Genomic DNA, 17005 nt, shown 5'->3' with positions numbered 1-17005 from the left:
ACATCCTGGACATGCCATCCAAAATTTCCACTGAAGTTCAGGAGTGCAACATAATGAAAACACCCTCGCTGACCATGTTATTTACAGCCTGGGAACAAAGAACTCCAGCCTCCAGTGTGCTTTTAATACAGGCTACTTTATTCTGAAAAAAGTAATAATTAAGTACACAAAACCAAAGTATGGAACCTGAAAAACACCTTCCTGTCTGGCAGAGCAAGTGCTTTCTAAGGACACTTACAGTAGCTCCTGCTGCTAAAATCGTTTATTAAAAATAACTGGGGGAAAGCAAAGATGATCTTGAAAATACACAGCAATGCTAAGCTGAAAAAGTTACACTGAAAAAACCCCAAAGCAGGTCAAATGCATTAATATATTCTTGTGATTAAGTCCATATCCAAGTAGTTTGAAACTGAAGTCTTCAATATTTGAATGATTATGCACATTTTTAAAAATCTTACAAGTGTTTAGTACTACTAAAAAGCCAGCACATTAAGTCTTTATGGGATTTAATATGGGATTGAGAAATTCCCTAAAACAAGAGGAAAAAAGCCCTAGGCAAAAAACCATAATAATCAATTTTCTCCACCCATCCTACCACATGCCTCTGCAGAACCAGCATCAGGTAAATTGGGGATTGCAGAGTCAGCCAGCATAATGTAGTTCCCAGGCCAAAGGGCTTGTGCTTTCAAACAGGTCCAAGACCTCGGTACTGTGGTGGCCCTGGACAGAAAATGCAGATGAAGCATTAGCAAGTGCCAGCAGGGAGGTACTGACACCAAAACCAGCCTGACAGTTACTGCTTCAGGTAAATTGTACCACTCCTTACTTAAGGGAAACCTCAGTATACTGCCATTAAAAATAAAAAGGTAATAAAAGGCTACTGTGATCCCAGTGAATGTAGAAGGTGATTGTTTGAGAGGGTGAAAAGCCCTTTCCAGGTCCACATAGAAATAACAGCTGGAGTTGGCAGGGATGGGCTGAATCACTTCAGCCTGGTGAAAAAACAGGTTTTAAGCAGAAAAAAAAACCCCAATTTATCATTTTCTCATTGCATTATTCAACAGCAGCATCATTTTATCAACTTCTCAAATACTACCCCTCCAAGAGGCAATAGATAAGGCTTTTTCTATAAAGTCTTCCATAATCACTAGAGCATCAAAAAAAAAAAAAATTATGTTGGCAGAAAATTGCTAGGTTTTCTACAGCAAAGTCCATCTATAATTTTTCATTTGAGATTAAATGCAATAAAATTCCTTAGAACTAAAAAAACCAAATACGCAAATCTAAGGTGGATCCCAACCTGCAGGCATTTTTGTACCAGTTAACATTTCACATGCAAAAAAATGTAAACAGTAAAATTGAAGCCAGAATGAAGTTCTTTCCTCACTTCAGTTAAAAACATGAATATAACTATTTATCTTAAAATAGTTTGAGCAACCTGGTCTAGTGGAAGGTGTCCCTGCCCATGGCAGGGGAGTTGGAGCTGGATAATCTTTTAAGGCCCCTTCCAGTCCAATCCAATCTATTAGTCTATGATTCCCAGTGGTGTTGGGGAGCTATAGATGCATGGGAAGACGACAAGGAAATGAAAAACAAAATGAAGCGCCTACAGAAAACATTTAAAACCGCATTTCCGCATGGCAGCAAAGAAACGTGCAGCTTGGAAACACCCTTCCATTTCTGTTTAACACAATGGTGGTGGGAATTCCTGCCAAAGTAAACTTCAAAAATTTGTTTGCCATGGAGGAAAACCAAGCAAACTGGAGTTCTGTGTGCAGAATCCTTGTTCAATAAGGTGAAGGTCTCTTTGTTCCCTTTAGTGCCTGGTCATTTCAAACTTTTGTACCTACGTAGTTTTCTGTGCTTGCAAAACCTTCAAAACAATTAAAAGAAATAAAACTGGAAGGTGAAAAATTTTAATAACCCACTCCTAAAAATCAAAAGAGCCTTCCAACATGCCATGTGTAAAAATATCACCAAGTGTGACAACTTTCTTATTGTATCAGTCTACTTCCAAAAGTCTGGCATCTTTGAAAGCAAAATATTATTTCACACAGTGCAGAGAGAGAAGGTTTGTTTTTTTTAAGAAAATGTTTGCATAAAATCCAGGAAAAAAAGATGTATTTACAGCGTTAATGCAAATTACATAATCTGTCCTCTTAGATGGCAGTTTCTGACCATTAACAACCGTAAATACAGATAAAACCTTTTTTTCAATTATCATGCTAAATGTCACATTTCTGTAAGCAGCACGATAAAGCAGCTCAATCACTCCTCCCTTGCTGATCTGTTATCTGAAAACCACAGACAGCATCATTTCTGACACTAGAAAAATAATTGCAACTTTCTAGGCTGTGGCTCAATTGCCTCAAGAGATCCTCTATGCACTAGCAAGAGTTTTCCTTTCGCATCTCTCCTTTCCATTTAGGTCTTCTGAAATTCCATGGGTTTAAGTTTCTATCTTTGGCACACAGACATCTGGGCAAACAGCAATTCCTGAAATTTGTTACTCATTCAAGATATTTCTCAAGATATTTGTCATAGCAACGTCAGGATGTAAACTCAAATTGCAAATCAGACTTTTAACTGCTGCAGGATTGGGGAGAAAAAGAGGCTGATTGCGATTATTAGACAGCAACTCTCACTGAGCATTTAATTCCAACATTAAATTCAGTCATGTATTCAGCACATTGCAATGGAACTCAGGTGGGACATGGTCCCAAACCCAAGGCAATCAATAGGAGTATTTCATTCTGATTTCCCACAGAATCTTTGGGCACGCCACAGCATTTTGAGCCAGAAACCTGCCTGCCCTTGCTGCACCTGAGGAAACTGCCCCTGCAGGCAGCGTGGATCCCACCACGCACAGAGTCAGCTCTGCAGTCCACGGCATCTACCATGGAGCAAACCCTGACCCAGCTGGCTGCACATGAAAGCACATGCAAAAGGTCTTGTGCATGCTTGTTCAGCTGGTTTGAAAAAGAAGTGAGCAAGAAAATACTGGAGTTTTTGTGGTTCCAAGCCAGGTGATTTCTCCATTTTATTCCTACCTGGACCAGAAGAAGAGAGGGAAAACTAAACCAAAATGATCACATAGCACTGCTTGCTCTCCATCTCTGCCAGCCAGCTGCAGGAGCTGATGTGCAGGCACAACACCGGCTGGCACCAGGAGAGACAACTACTCTGTGGAGTTCTGCTGCAGCTCAGAGAAGAAAAAGGACCAAGGACTTACCCAGGGGATTCATCCTTTCACGTTTCAATCCAAGGCAAGGCAAGTGCTCCCTGGGACCTGAGCTCCTGATGGCCCCAGAATCAAGACTAGACAGAAAGGTCTTAGTAAGCACTGGCTTCCAGAAACTGCACTTCCACTCCTACCATCCACCTCCTAACCCCGCTGCTGCATTTGTGGCTGCCTTTGTTAGAACACTTCTGCAAATGAAAACAGATGAGTAACTATTGCTGCTTTAGCAAACTCCCAAGCCCATGGTCACTAATAATAGCTTTGTTCCTTTTATTACTAAACAAAACCAAAAAAAAAAAAAAAAAAGTTTAAATGCTTGTATAAAATGCACATTGCTGAATGTTTTCTTTCATTGATCCAGGGCTGTTTCCCCATATGAGCTTAGGCCCAGGACTCTCGAACAATTTCTGTGATAGATACGATGTGAAGCAACCTCAGGCTGTTTGAAGGGGCTTCCCTCACAAAAAAAGTTTAAAAATCACATTTGGTGCTCCTTCATTGCGACATTGAGAGTTCAGTTAAAAAAATAAAACTGGACAGAGACATTGTTGCACAAACTGGAAGGCAGAGGCAGGTCTGAGCTCCCTGGCAGGAGACAGCACGGAGCTGATGGATCCAGGGAGGCAGAGGTGCTCTGCCAGCTCCTGGGCACGGCGCCGGCCCCGACTGCGCCAGCAGCAAACAGGTGGGACAGAGGGAAAGGGCAGCATGTGGGGAAGAGAAAGTGGAGAAGGGCAACAAGAGAGGAAGAAAATGGAGAAGGTATGAAGCCATTGCTGTGAAGTGACAGTGGGAGAATGACCGCAGGAAAGCCTCCCCTTGTGCAAGAAAAAAGAAACAAGAGAAAAGCTACAAGAACTACTTTTTGGTACAAAATTCTGCTTTTCCTCTCTACAATCAAATCAATTACAGGAACTTCTGAAAGCAATAAAAATAACTGGGTCCCAAATCACCCCAAGTCTGCCATGCTCTATTTGATGGAGCCTCCCACTGCACACCCCCTGTGGCCTGGGATCTGCGGTAGCCTCCTGCTCCTCTGATGCTCATGCCCACGGCCAAGAAGAGGCCATGTCTCTCCCCTTCCTTCTTTTGGGTGGTTTCATATCAATCTTGGATTGAACTGCAGCACAACTAAGCCCAGGGCCTCTGTTATCCTGCACAATGGTGCAGGAAAATGACTCAGAGCTGCTGGGCTTTGGCTGCCCATGCTGGAAGGTGAGTAGAATCAAGAACACAAAAAAAAAAAAAAAAAAAGATGCTGAATATTCAAAAGTCAGGCCACAGCATTTTCACATTTTTCACATCCTAAAGCTTCTAGGGGTTTTTAGCTTATTAATTTCTATTACTGGTCTGACTGCTGCTGAATGATCCCAAGCATCGCATGGCAGATGTTTTTTTTCACAGGAAGTAACCAAGCTAAAAGCAGCGAAAGCATCCTCTTGTTCTTGTGTGAGCCCTTTTTTATTTTTTTTTCCTTAGTTTATTTGAACAATAGCACCATGAAACAGCCTACAATAATGACTGTTACAAAATAGGAAGCTGAATTATTAGGCAAGCTCTGTCTGCATAACTCAATCAGCCTAGGGAGGATATGACAGGCACGACCAGGACAAAGGACTGGACTCTGTGACCCCAGGCATCTTTCAGGACTCTGTTTCTGAATTACTAAGAGCTGAAGTTTACTTTTACTCCTTGATTAGAGGCACCATTCCTATAACTGCAGCAGCAAAGCACAGGCATTTCCCAAGGAAGTGGATCACCAAGTGTGCATGCAGAAAGCAAACACTTTAGACAGGCTGGGATGAGAACTTCACCTGAAAATAAGGTTCAAAATGGAAATTCAAAGTTTAGTATTTAACCTTTTGAGCATTCTAGGGGGACAGGTAAATCATGAGGTAGTCTTTAAGCAAATACCCATCAACAGTTTTTGCAAACTAACAAAAAATAACGGGTAAAAGATGTCTTTAAGCAGCTGCAAGGTTCAACAGCACGGAAGTTCTACAATCCTGCCAAGAGCATCATCAGGACCAGCTCTGGAGGGATATATTTTGGACCAGACGACCAGTAACCAAAGGCAGCCACCCACCATCCTGTCATTACAACAACCCTACTGAAACTATGAAGAGCAGGTCTAAGTGCTTGGCTGAGCAACACTTAGGAGCCAACAGCAACACCAGTGACTGAGCAAGAGCAATACAGGAACCTGCAAGTGAATCATTAACGAGCAATGATTTCTCCATTACTCACTGTGGATATAGAGTTACTGCGGGTAAGATTTGTTTCTAAAAAAAGGGAACAGCCACCAACATGAGCACCAACACATTCATCAAAGCCCAGAACAATGCGGGAAGAAAAGAGGAAGGCACAGCTATCGGTCAGGCTTTGTCCAAAAGAGCTGCTCATCGAGGAAGGCTCTGTGGAGCCGAGCAGACGTGCTGGGAGCAGCATCTCACACCATCCCCTGCCACGGGGGTCACACTCAGTGGCTCGGGTCAATTGGGCGTTGATTTTGCATCACACCAAGAAATTATTAACTCATTCTACAAAAGCCATACAACTGTCAAGCTGCTGATAGAGATCAATAACCAACTACTAAAACGTCAACAGTTTGACCTCTAGGCAAGTGTTTCCTTACCTCGTCACCCATGTTCTACAGTAAATGCTCCCAGTACATTTTCCCCAAGCATTTGCAGTCTGTGCTACTGAGAATAAGCAACAGGAGAACCGAGCTGACATTCTCAGCCAATCTTTAGGCAAGATTAGCAAGCAATTAAAGCTGTTGTATGAGGAATTTTAAGTGCTCTACAACTTCATGCCAAACAAGAGCTAGTCAAGCACTGGAATTTATTTTTTGCAATTCTGTTCTACACAGAAACAGAGACAAATTTAAAGAAAAGATTTTTTGAAGCAAGGATTCAACCAATTACCAAAACATCTATTATAGTTTAAATACTAATATATGCTGAAAGAAAATCTGCATCAAGAAGGGACGTGCAAAGCATTATGATTGCTTCCTACCAGAACATTTCAATTTCAACTGAACTCGGGGGGGTGGGGGGGGGTTAATCACTTTTTGTTCTTTTGTTGGTAAAACATAATTAATGGTAATGCTAATTGCACCCTAGCCACTTTGGGTGCAGCACATCCTGGGAACACTTTTGAAGGCCAGAACTGAATCTCAGCCCCAAAAGCAAATGAGAGCTTTGCCATCCCTTACATACAACCAGATCTCCCAGGACAGGGAGCAGAGCATACAGCTTTTGTCCCAAGAGCAGATCATTTAGTCCCAGCTAAAAAGTGTTTGTTAAGTTGCCAGGAAAACAAGACAGAGCAACAGAGAAAGCCACACATTTCATCAGGATAAGAGTTACAAGATGTTCAAGAGGAAAAGCTTGGTTTTAAGTACAACAGAAAATAAGGCAGATTTGGGGAACTGTCACCCCCAGCAACAATTGCACAGCTCGCATGGGTCTGACAATAAGGACTGAAAATAAGGATTTTCATAAACACACTAACTAGAGCAGAAAAAAATGTTACAATGAACAAAGCAAGTAAGCAAAGTTAAATAAGGTAAGTGAAGCCTGAGGTACAGTTTCAGACTGATCTGTTCACATAAAGAATGCTCTAGTTGAAGATTAGGGGTGAGAAATAAGAAGTCATTAGCTCTTCTTCAAGGTTCATGATTCAAATCTGACAAAACACACACTTCAGTGTTTCCAAGCTTAGAGAAAATTCCAGCAGGGTCACAGAAGATGCTATTTTTAGCTGCCTTAATCTCTGTGCACTCAAACACAGCTTTTGTACATGCACATATTTTGTCAGCACTTAAATAAAGAAAAAAAAAAATCTCTGCTACCAAAAACTTAATCATCCACAAGTTCTGAAAATGCAAATGAGCTTTCCTCTTAATATTAGCTGCTTTTGACTGAACAGCACTGAAAAACAGCCTATAGCTTTTCCAGCCAAAACTGCCACCGGAAAAAAAAAAACCCAGGTCCTGGAAAATATTCAGTGACAAAACCGAGAAAGAAGAATGTGGGAAGTTACCAGCAATTAATTTCTTCAATAGGAAACAAACTCTTCCCACCCACAGTGTACCTATCAGTACAGCTGAGAATGTTCTGAAACCCAGAACATCCAGGCAGTGAAGTGCATTGGGAAGTGCCCGGCGCTGGCAGCCGGAAGGAAAGGCAGCAGCCCCGCAGCCCTGGCACTGCTAAGCCCTCTGACAAAAAGGAAATACATTAGAAATCAGTGGGCCTGCCTTGGTTCCTGGCTGGCTGCTCAGTGCCAAGACAGTTTAGATCTGGGGCTGTTAGAAGGGCAAAGTGACGGGGTCAGATATCTGTGTACACTAAGCCAAGGGGTTGGTCAGACGACCTTCAGGAGTCCATTCCAACCTATTCCAAATTATTTCTGGTCCAGAAACAGTGACATTTAATCCTTGTCTCTTAATTTACTTACCATAGACTTTAAAATGTTTTGTTCATCCACATTAGAAAGGTTTCAGCTACAGGACCAAGAATGACGTGGCCCAGGCACTGCATCACCCACTGGAAAGATCAATAAGAACATTTATAGTTGCAACAAGACTTTTGCTACTCTTCAGTAACTCCTCTGTGCATGTATTGCTACACAGGCTCTACACAAGTCATTTATTCTCTGGGCCCTTGTTGTTAAATTCTTTATCAATCCTTGTAAGTTTGTCTGTTGACCTATTGTAATTTTAAGAGATGGAACATTTATACCAGCCAAACTCTTTTAACAGAATTAACTAGCGATATCATGTAAGCTTTTAATAATGTTGACAACTACTAAAATTCAGTTAGCTAAGCCAACAAGGAACCACTGAAACCTTACACATGTTCTCCTCTCCTCATCAAGCACAGAACTTCATGTGGAGGCAGCAAATTTCCTGACTGCTTCCTTAAACACTAATGGATCAAATCTGACTGCAAGGCAACACTAAGTGGCTGAACTCCCCTTCTTTCCCCTGAAACAAGAGTCAACCTTCATCATTTCTCCTGCTCAAACCCAAAACATGCACACACACACACAGGTTGTTCAGCATATTCCACAACAGTGTCAGTGTCCCAGAACAATTTTATCACCTTTAAGCAAGTTTAGGAAAAGATTATGGCTTGGAGAAGCACCTTCTTTACTGAACATCAGTATCAGTGACAAATCAGCAATACTGAGTTAATAGTTACTCAGAACTGAAAACAGAAGTACTTGACTAGTGTAAATGCATTGGAAAAAATTCACCAGACTCAGTCAGAATCTCTCCTTGTTAGTTTTCTGTAAGTGACAGAAATCTTCAAGCAGTCATAATTCATAACTAGCCATCATTTCTCTTAAGGTACGCCCCAAGGAAACTTGATGTACATCCAAACTTCTGCAAGCTTGCTCCTTTCTGTTGGATGCATCTTTCATTTTCCCTAAGAGTGAAAATCATGTTCTGGAAAGGCTACAGCATGCCAGGGATTCTTAAAATAGAAAGGCTGTAGCTGGTGATACTGCAAATATAAATACAGCTATTAGTATAGCAGTGGGAATAATAGCAGTGACATGGACCCAGAGCAGCCCAGTGGCCAAACTCTGCTGGCAAGCTATCCATGGCTTCCCAAAACATAAGCAGGAGAAAGAGAACTGCCATTTAACAGTCTGAATGGGCATAATGCACACCAAATGAGTTGTGGCAAATTCACAGCACAATCTTGGGCTTCAAGGTTTCTAAATTTAGGTGTTTCAGTGCAGGAAGGGAGGTAGGAGAGCTACAAAAATGCTTTAGTAAGGTAGCAGAGTGAGCTGATTGCAGGTCTGTGTAATTTTGACCTTGCCGTACACCAAAAAAAAGTTGGCAGCTGGGGCATTGTGTCCAAGTGCCACCTTGGCATGAGCAGGGAAAAGCACAACCCTGGCTTTCTGTAACTGCAGCCTTCAGAGAAGGATACAAACACCAAAACAAGAACATCGAAGAAGAAAATGGACTGAGAAAGGCTTATCCACCAAACTACCAAAGCCTGTGAACCTTAAAGTCTGCTTAAAAATCTTAGGTGTCAAAGTTATCAAAGCACACCACCAGTCAGAACTGTGGCCAAGTCTAATATAATAATGTCATGTTTATTTTTATCCCTGACTCCAGACTAGGTGCTCCAGCTATATTTGTGCTTCTTGTAGCATTTCTTAGGAAACACACACACACTGAGCAGAGCAGTAGAGGGTGTATTAAACAATCTATTCCAGACAGCAGCCTTGCTGTATCACCAAGCTAATAAGCAATTTCAGTCAACAGAAATACCAGAGCATATCTTGAGAAACACTTTCTCCAAGCATTTTTAAGTAACTGTTTCTATTGGACTAAGGACAAACAATACTGCATAGGTTTTGGAATAATTTAGTGAGCCTTGTTTGATTAACCAAAAGAAAACAAAAATATTTCATAAACTTTATTTAATAGGTGACTAAGCCCCCAGACATGCAGTGATCTGGCCAGTGGTCAGAGCCACTCAAGCACAGAGTCCATGTGGCAGTGTCACTCAAGCCATCAGACCCTGCACAGACATCGGCACAGACATCTTGACACAGCAAGTCTTCCCAAAACTTCTGAAGAAAACACTCATGAGCTCTCCAGTTTCTGCACAGCACAGAGCACTGGTCACTGGTGGGGAGAGGGGAGACTCCAGTGCCCCAGCACTTGCCTCTGATTTCAGCTGCATTGTCACTCACTACAGCACAAGTATTAATTTCTATGTAGAAAACAGACATGCCAGCAAATCCTACAGAAGCCCCCACTTCTCACATCACCTCACTAAGTCAGGCTTTGAGCTTCAAGATAAAGTTGCCTGCCTGTCTCTATCCTCTCTTTTCCTCCTTCCAGCTTGGTCTTTCTTATCCCTCACCCCACACTCAGGATGACAGGCTGCAGATACCATGAGCTGGACTCAGGTACCCACACAGAAAAGTCATTGTTTAAAGATCTTGGGCCAGAACTCTGAGACTCAAAGGGCACGGCTCAGACCACCCTTGGTCAGTCTTGACAGTATTCTGTACAGCTCCTTTGCCTTGCCTAAATATAAAGAAAACCAGGACAGATGACTGCAGGATACATCCACAAAGTACTTGTTAAGGGCACCTCATGAACAAACACGTTCAGCCGAGACATCAGAAGTTATATTCTTATAATAACAAAAAGCGATGTGCTCGCAGCCACGACGATCACGGGGGCATGAGCAATTCAAGAGTTTGCAAGGAGACTGCTTCATTAGATCAACAGCAACACTTGGAGGGGAAAGCACAAGCTTTTAGCAGACAAATTCTTCATTAGGCTTCCCATTGCTCACAGCACACACACCAGCACCAGGCTCCAAAATACACCTTTTTGGTTTTGGTGCTTCTCACACAAGACAGAAGCAGGGCACTGGACAAAGCTATTTCTCTCCTGTGAGCTCTGCATGGTTATATTCCAGTTCCTGCATCTACAATCTCACGTGATTCAGGAAAACTACCCAACTATCAGAAAACACTCTGCTTGATGGCTGACCAAATCTAAAATAACATGAAGTGTACTGCTGTTCCAGAAGCATGTCAACATATGGATCACCTTTAGAAACACAGAGTTTTGTCATATGCTACTGGTTGCATAAACCAAGAAAAATGGTGCTATTGTGGAACAACTGAGATGTTGCTATGATTAAGTTCATAAGGCATTAATTGATTCATTTCCACTGCATTTTTCAGAAGCCCAGCTCTTAGATGCAAAGCCAACTCCGCTTAAATTCAATTCGTTTTGGGGAGGGAGGGGGTGGGTGGACAGGAAATAATAATTTATGAACAGAATAGAAAAATGCAATCAAGCCTCAACTTCCAATTCAGTTTTCCTTTGCTGTATGATGGGAACATGCAAATTCAAGTCACCACATCTGAATTCCTCCTCTTCTATGACAGAGGCACAGCAAGGCTTTAACATCACTGGCATCATGCAGTACAGCCTTCATGCTAAATCCTGGTTATCCCACTTCTAGCCACAGAAGCAAACAGTTCTGAGCAAACAGGCAAAAATAAATCACAGTGAGATGACAGCTACAAAGCACACATTATGGTTAGTTTGGGTCATGGACATAAGGATTAATGGATAGCAAACAGAGAATAAAAGAAAAAAAGTGGCGAAAAGGTCAGAATCACTTGTCACCCTATCCTGAACACAAAACAAACTCATGTCCTGCCACAAGTGCTTGCTCTCCCATCCTAACCTGGTCTCAAAAGTGGACAGTTAGCAAAATCTTTACAATTTCCACTTGTTAACAAAAAGTTCTTAATACAGAAAGCAGCCTCTCCTTGTCCTGCAAGCTGAATTTGTAACTATCACTACCATACTTTGCTTCTGTATTATTTTCCTATCCTTTGCACCACAAATTAAGTAAGTTCACAAAACAAGCGTTGTGGGGATCATCCTCAGGTTTGTGCTGTACAAAAGACTATAGAGAGGTACAGCTGGGATTCCTTTATACTGTGAAAAAACAAAGAATCAAGATCTGGCTATTAGGCATGAAGCCACAGAAATTTCATTTCTTCAACAGTACAAGGAGAGGACAGCGAATAAAGTGAAAAGAAGAAAATGTAGCACAAAAGGAAGAAGGTAGCACAAGAGGCCTTCTCCTTCAGGAGAGAAGGGCACAGGAAAATGCAAGAAAAAAACAGATACAGAAAAGAAGCTGCCAGGACACAGGCGGTGTATGAGGAACAATCCCAAGGGATGTGGCACAGGGGGAGTCTGAAGCATCAGCAGCATAAGAAAGACAGGGCAGGTGAGGTAAGAGGCAAAGAAAGACAGGACCAGAAAAGTGTGGAGAGCACAACAGAGTATCACTGTAGTAAAGATGGAAGAATACTTGTCAGGGTGTATGCAGAGATAGACAGATGGGACAAGAGATGAATATTTATGGACCCAGGAAGAATTTAACCATCAGATCTTAAAGAAAGGGAAGTAATGTAGAAAAAGAAAGCACTGAAGAATTGAGAAAGTAAGAACAAGAAACCCCAAAGGCTTTTGGGTTTTTTCTGTTCAAGGAAAGGACAAGTGTTGCATAACAAAATCTAAATGGCAGCTTCATGGAGTGAGCTGTCAGAGTTCACTCTCTGTGCATGGGACCGTGAGAAGAGCACTTCCCAGACCCAGACATGAGCAGACAGTACAGAAACTTCCCTTCCCAGGAACCTGAAGGATGAGATGCAGCCTGCTGTTGCTGGTGTTGTCTGCCAGGTCTCTCCAGCTCAAAGCTCCAGCACTGACTATTGAGCTATCCCTACCTGTCAGAGTATCACTGCCAGTAGCTTAAGGCCACGATTACCAGTAATTGCAACTAATCCAGCTCTAGCTGCATGGAGGGAAAGGTTGTTCATGTTCTGAAATATTTTACAATAAACTCATATTTTACAAGCTCACAGGAGAGTTTTACTTGATGGCACTAACATCAGATGAAATAACTACAGGACTTGTCGAGGACAAGGATTCTGTTCCTCACTGCTGCTCGTCTCCATCACCTGAGGGTAAGCTGCTCCCTTCTCTCTATTCTCCATTTGCAAAGCAGGAATGATGATAAAGGCCTCTTCTATAAGGCATTTTTCGAATTAGAAAACACAGCCACTGTTGTCCAAGCACAAACAATGGTCCCTGTTCGAAAAGAAATGGAGAGGGGCCAAATGCTTGGCTGTATAATCGAAGCAGAGCTGCACCCAGGGAGTGCAGTCTGGCAGAAGGTACATGGCAGGCCCAGAGACGCTCAGCAGCACTGGCACAAAGCAGAGGAAGCACACCCCGCTCCCTGACCGCTGTCCCCCTTCCTCCCTGCACCACCCACAGCAACACTCCATGCACGCAACATTGCACCACTCAAGCAGCTCAGTGCTGACCGTGTTTAAGCTCCAGACATGTATATAAAAATAATTACGAAAAATGCTGGGATGCTGGAAAATTTGCTTTCATATTCACAGCATGTTCCTTTTGCCTCTGCAGTTGTCTTCTGACGCCTCTGCCCAGATGCAAACCGAAACTGGTTAAGTAACAGTGCAGTTCACCCTTGATGATGCAGAGTTTCTAATGAGGGACTTCCCAAGAAAATAATACCCAGACTTTGAGTAATAATTATTCATACATGTTATAAATAAACACAGCTCCTAATACTCTTAATTAGATGGTTTCCACCGACAAGTTATGTTCCCTTTAAATATTTACATTGTGAAAAGAAACCATACAGCATTAATCCAGTGATGGAGGAGTTGAAGAGTGGACTTACATCAAAATGGACTTGCTGGAGACCCTATTACAGCTTTCTCTTTCTGACTAGGTAAAAAACTGATGAGGACCAAAAGCATTAATACACTCTATTGTACACATTTGAATAAAATTAATTGTTTAAATGAGTAAAAGTTTGCCCATCTGCATTAAAAGTTACAATAACATTTCAAAATATTAAACAAAGCAGCTGCTGAATGACTTGCAATTCCTGACAGCTCCCCGTACTCAGAGGCTTCTATTTTGCCACATTCCCTTGAGCACATTGGGTATTTTACCCACTGTCCCACTACCTAAAACCAGTTTATTTATCCAAGTCACAAAACCTAAGGCTCTGTCTGTATTTCCCCTTCCATATCAGTATATCAGGGGGGTTATGCATATTCACTCATATATATACCAAATCTCTATCTGCTACTTAATTATTTGTTTGCACTGCCACAGTGCACAGGGGCAGTCAACATCAATCAGCATCTTGTACAAACAGCACCACACAAACAGCAAACATGACCACTCATGTCCTGAAAAACTTTAATTATAGAAGACAGACAACATAAGAAACATGAGAGGAGACAGAAGAGTGCCAGGAGACAGTAGCAGTCCTTACAATAGATGCTAGCCAAAGGGTTTGTTTGTCTTTTTTAATAATGATAAAAAAACCCCAACCACTTCCTACTGTGGATCTCTTCTTCCCTTCGAAGGAAGGAGAAATATCTTTTCCGTATGAAAGGTCGATTCATTTTGATGCAACAAGGCCAAGACGAAGTTTGACTTGAAACAGCATTGTATCTGGGAGTCCTCCCTCTCCTTCCTCCCCAGGTGCAGCTCTGCTGATCCTTCCCCCTCATTTTCTTGGAATGAAATTGATTTTATGCCATGCTGCCATAGAAGTGTTGCAGCACAAAGTATCTCAAGATCATCTTTACCTGCCAGTTTATCCCCTGCACTGCAAGCTGAAGATCTCGAGGGAAAGAATGGAAGACAGATGGCAAAAAGTAAGCTAACAAGTCTCTTTCTGTAAGAGCCCCTTGTTAAACAACAACGCAAAGAAACTGGAGAAATGGGGCAGGAAAGGACTGTGAGTTGAGAAAGGTGGGTAAGCAGATTCAGCCAGACACCTGCTGCAAAAGCTTTGTGAGATGACTCACGCAGTGTTCTGCTCCCCTCTCCAGCTTAGCTCACCACTGGATCAGAGGGATGTGCTACACATCAGGAAAGAAAGGGTGGAGTTGACAGAACATTTCCTGGGCAATCACAGGAGCAATAAGCAGCCTGTTTGTCCACCCAGTGCAATTACAGGAACATCAACACTGCTCAAACACACTCAGCATGCCAGAGAGCCCTGAGAACTGCTCCATCAGCCTCAGCTGCAAGAGGCTGGATAGAATCTGTTCCTGGAACAGCAAGCTCTGGAGTACCTGGCATCCACCGGGAACAGTGAAGAGGCTCCTGTGTGCCACCAAGAGCTGTAAAAACACAACACCCACTCCCTGCCATCTCTCAACTTACAGCACAGTTCCCTAATAAAATCATTTGAAGTGGTTCACAAACATAACAATCATGGAATGCGGTCTGTTGGACACAGCAAAAGCTTTGGGAAGGTGAAGCAGATGTGCTATAACACAAGACAAATCTGGAATAATGACTTCCAAGGTGGGAAGGGAGAAGGCTAAGAACATGTAGGAAATTATGGCAGCCAGCTCACTTTACTAACAGACAAAACCAGCTCCATGTTGCAAGAGCAAGTATGGGAAGAAAGGGATGGGAAGCATCCTGGGGAGAGAAGATGGACATGGAAGGATAAAGAAAGTTCTCACAGCTACAGATATATTTGACATACTTAATTTCAAGCCAGAAAGAATGGGCAACAGACAGATTCTAAAGGCTTTGAGTTCCTCTTTGTGCTGCATAAAAAACCTAAGGATCTTGTAGGGATGTAGTCCCACTTATACCATCAGAAGAGCCAAAGGCACATACACAACAAAGAGAGGGACTGAAGCCAGAGAGAGGAGATTAAGCAGAAACTCACCTTGACATCAGCTCCCAGCCAGCTGCTGACGCCTGCCCCAGAAACCCTCCCGAAAAAGCTTCCTCCAGGCCGGAATGTCTCACGCTCCCCTGCTGTCTTGTACCCCATGGAACAAGACTCCCAATACCCCATCACCTCCCCTCACACATCCAGCCAATACCTCCACATCCTGTGCTATTCATCTTTCTCATCTTCTCTTCATCCTCATAGCAGAGCTATTACCTACAACACTCCTAATCACAGTTAATTGGGTGCCTGCTATATGGAAAAGATCCATAATCTTCAAAGCATCTCCCAAACAAACTGGAGCAGAAGAGATTTCCCCCTCTGCTCAAGGCATTTGGCAAGAGCACAACAGCAGATATTACACCAAGTAGCCTTTTTGTTTCCACTCCCTGAGTCACAACCCTATGCATCAAAGATTGATTTCACACCTATCTGGGATGAATGAGCTTTCCTAAACGTTTATGACATGCTTAAGGAAAAAAAAAAAAAAAAAGGAAGGGGAAGATATGACTCACCAAGTATTTGCTAATCTATAGCTGATCTTCAGAAGTTATTACATTTCTATCGTGTTTCAGAAACAAACATGCAGATTTCAACACTTATCTCAGACCTACAGCACAGCACTCTAGGGTTAAGGGTTACCACAGCTGCTGGATGGACAAACCACATACAGTAGCCTTCTCCAGGAGACAAAAAAAAACCATCAAGGCACACAGATCAGTCAGAAATAAAAGGCTTCCTTAAAATTACATACTCATAGATTCAAGGCTTTTCTATTGAACTTCTATTAGTGCAAATGGCAGCACAGACTCAGCAGATTGAAGTTCACTTTATTTCTTTTTAACCACCAAAATTCCTCTCAGGTTTCCAGAAGGACCATGTTGTCTCTTCCCATCCTCAAAGGTATTTGGCAAAAGAAGAGGCAACGCCTGTACCAGAGCTGAACAGATAAACTGTCTCCCTTGGCTGGCTGAATCACCATCTTAAATTAAGCTCAAGAATATGGAAAATCCCAAGCTTTCCTCTGCCTCCCCATATTCCTACTCCCTGTTTCAAGGGGGAAGTCCTACACAACTTCAGGAATCAGTTTTGCCCCCAGGTACAGACAAGTGAAGTACATGACAGCAGGCTCCAGATTCCTTGGCCCAGCTATGTTTTTTTCTCCCCACAGCTGACCCTAAAGTTACCTTAGGAGATGAATCCACACAGAATCCAACCACACAGGTGGTCTTTATACAAGGAAAGGGACTGCAACACTTAGAGCCAGACTCAGAGCAGTAGTTCCTTGTTTAGGGAATCCTGCAAATAGCCCAGCACAGATTTTTTGCACCACAAATGCTGAAGCCTGTAAAAGCAGAGCAGAAAGAAATGCCACCTATGGAAAAAGTTTTAAATTGCTGAAAAATCAATTTCTCTATGAAACCAGCAGGGTGGG

At 42.5% G+C, this 17005-nt stretch overlaps 1 protein-coding gene across 9 annotated transcripts in view; it reads right to left on the bottom strand.

Annotated features, from left to right (window-relative positions):
• MITF (melanocyte inducing transcription factor) overlaps positions 1-17005 on the bottom strand; it is a 101990-nt gene that overhangs the window by 59666 nt on the left and 25319 nt on the right. Inside the window, exon 1 of one of the 9 annotated variants that reach the window (XM_082288743.1) lies at positions 7706-7725. The exons of 6 other annotated variants lie outside the window; for them this stretch is intronic. The gene's annotated coding sequence lies outside the window, so the exon portion shown is untranslated. Of the gene's footprint in view, positions 1-3232; positions 3253-7288; positions 7415-7705; positions 7726-17005 lie in introns of those variants that run through there. 2 more of the 9 variants (XM_082288742.1, XM_082288734.1) reach the window with 2 other exon arrangements.

The sequence above is a fragment of the Coloeus monedula genome, assembly GCF_965178545.1.
Source record: "Coloeus monedula genome assembly, chromosome: 11".
Lineage (NCBI taxonomy): Eukaryota > Metazoa > Chordata > Aves > Passeriformes > Corvidae > Coloeus > Coloeus monedula.
This window is presented reverse-complemented; position numbering and strand designations above follow the sequence as displayed.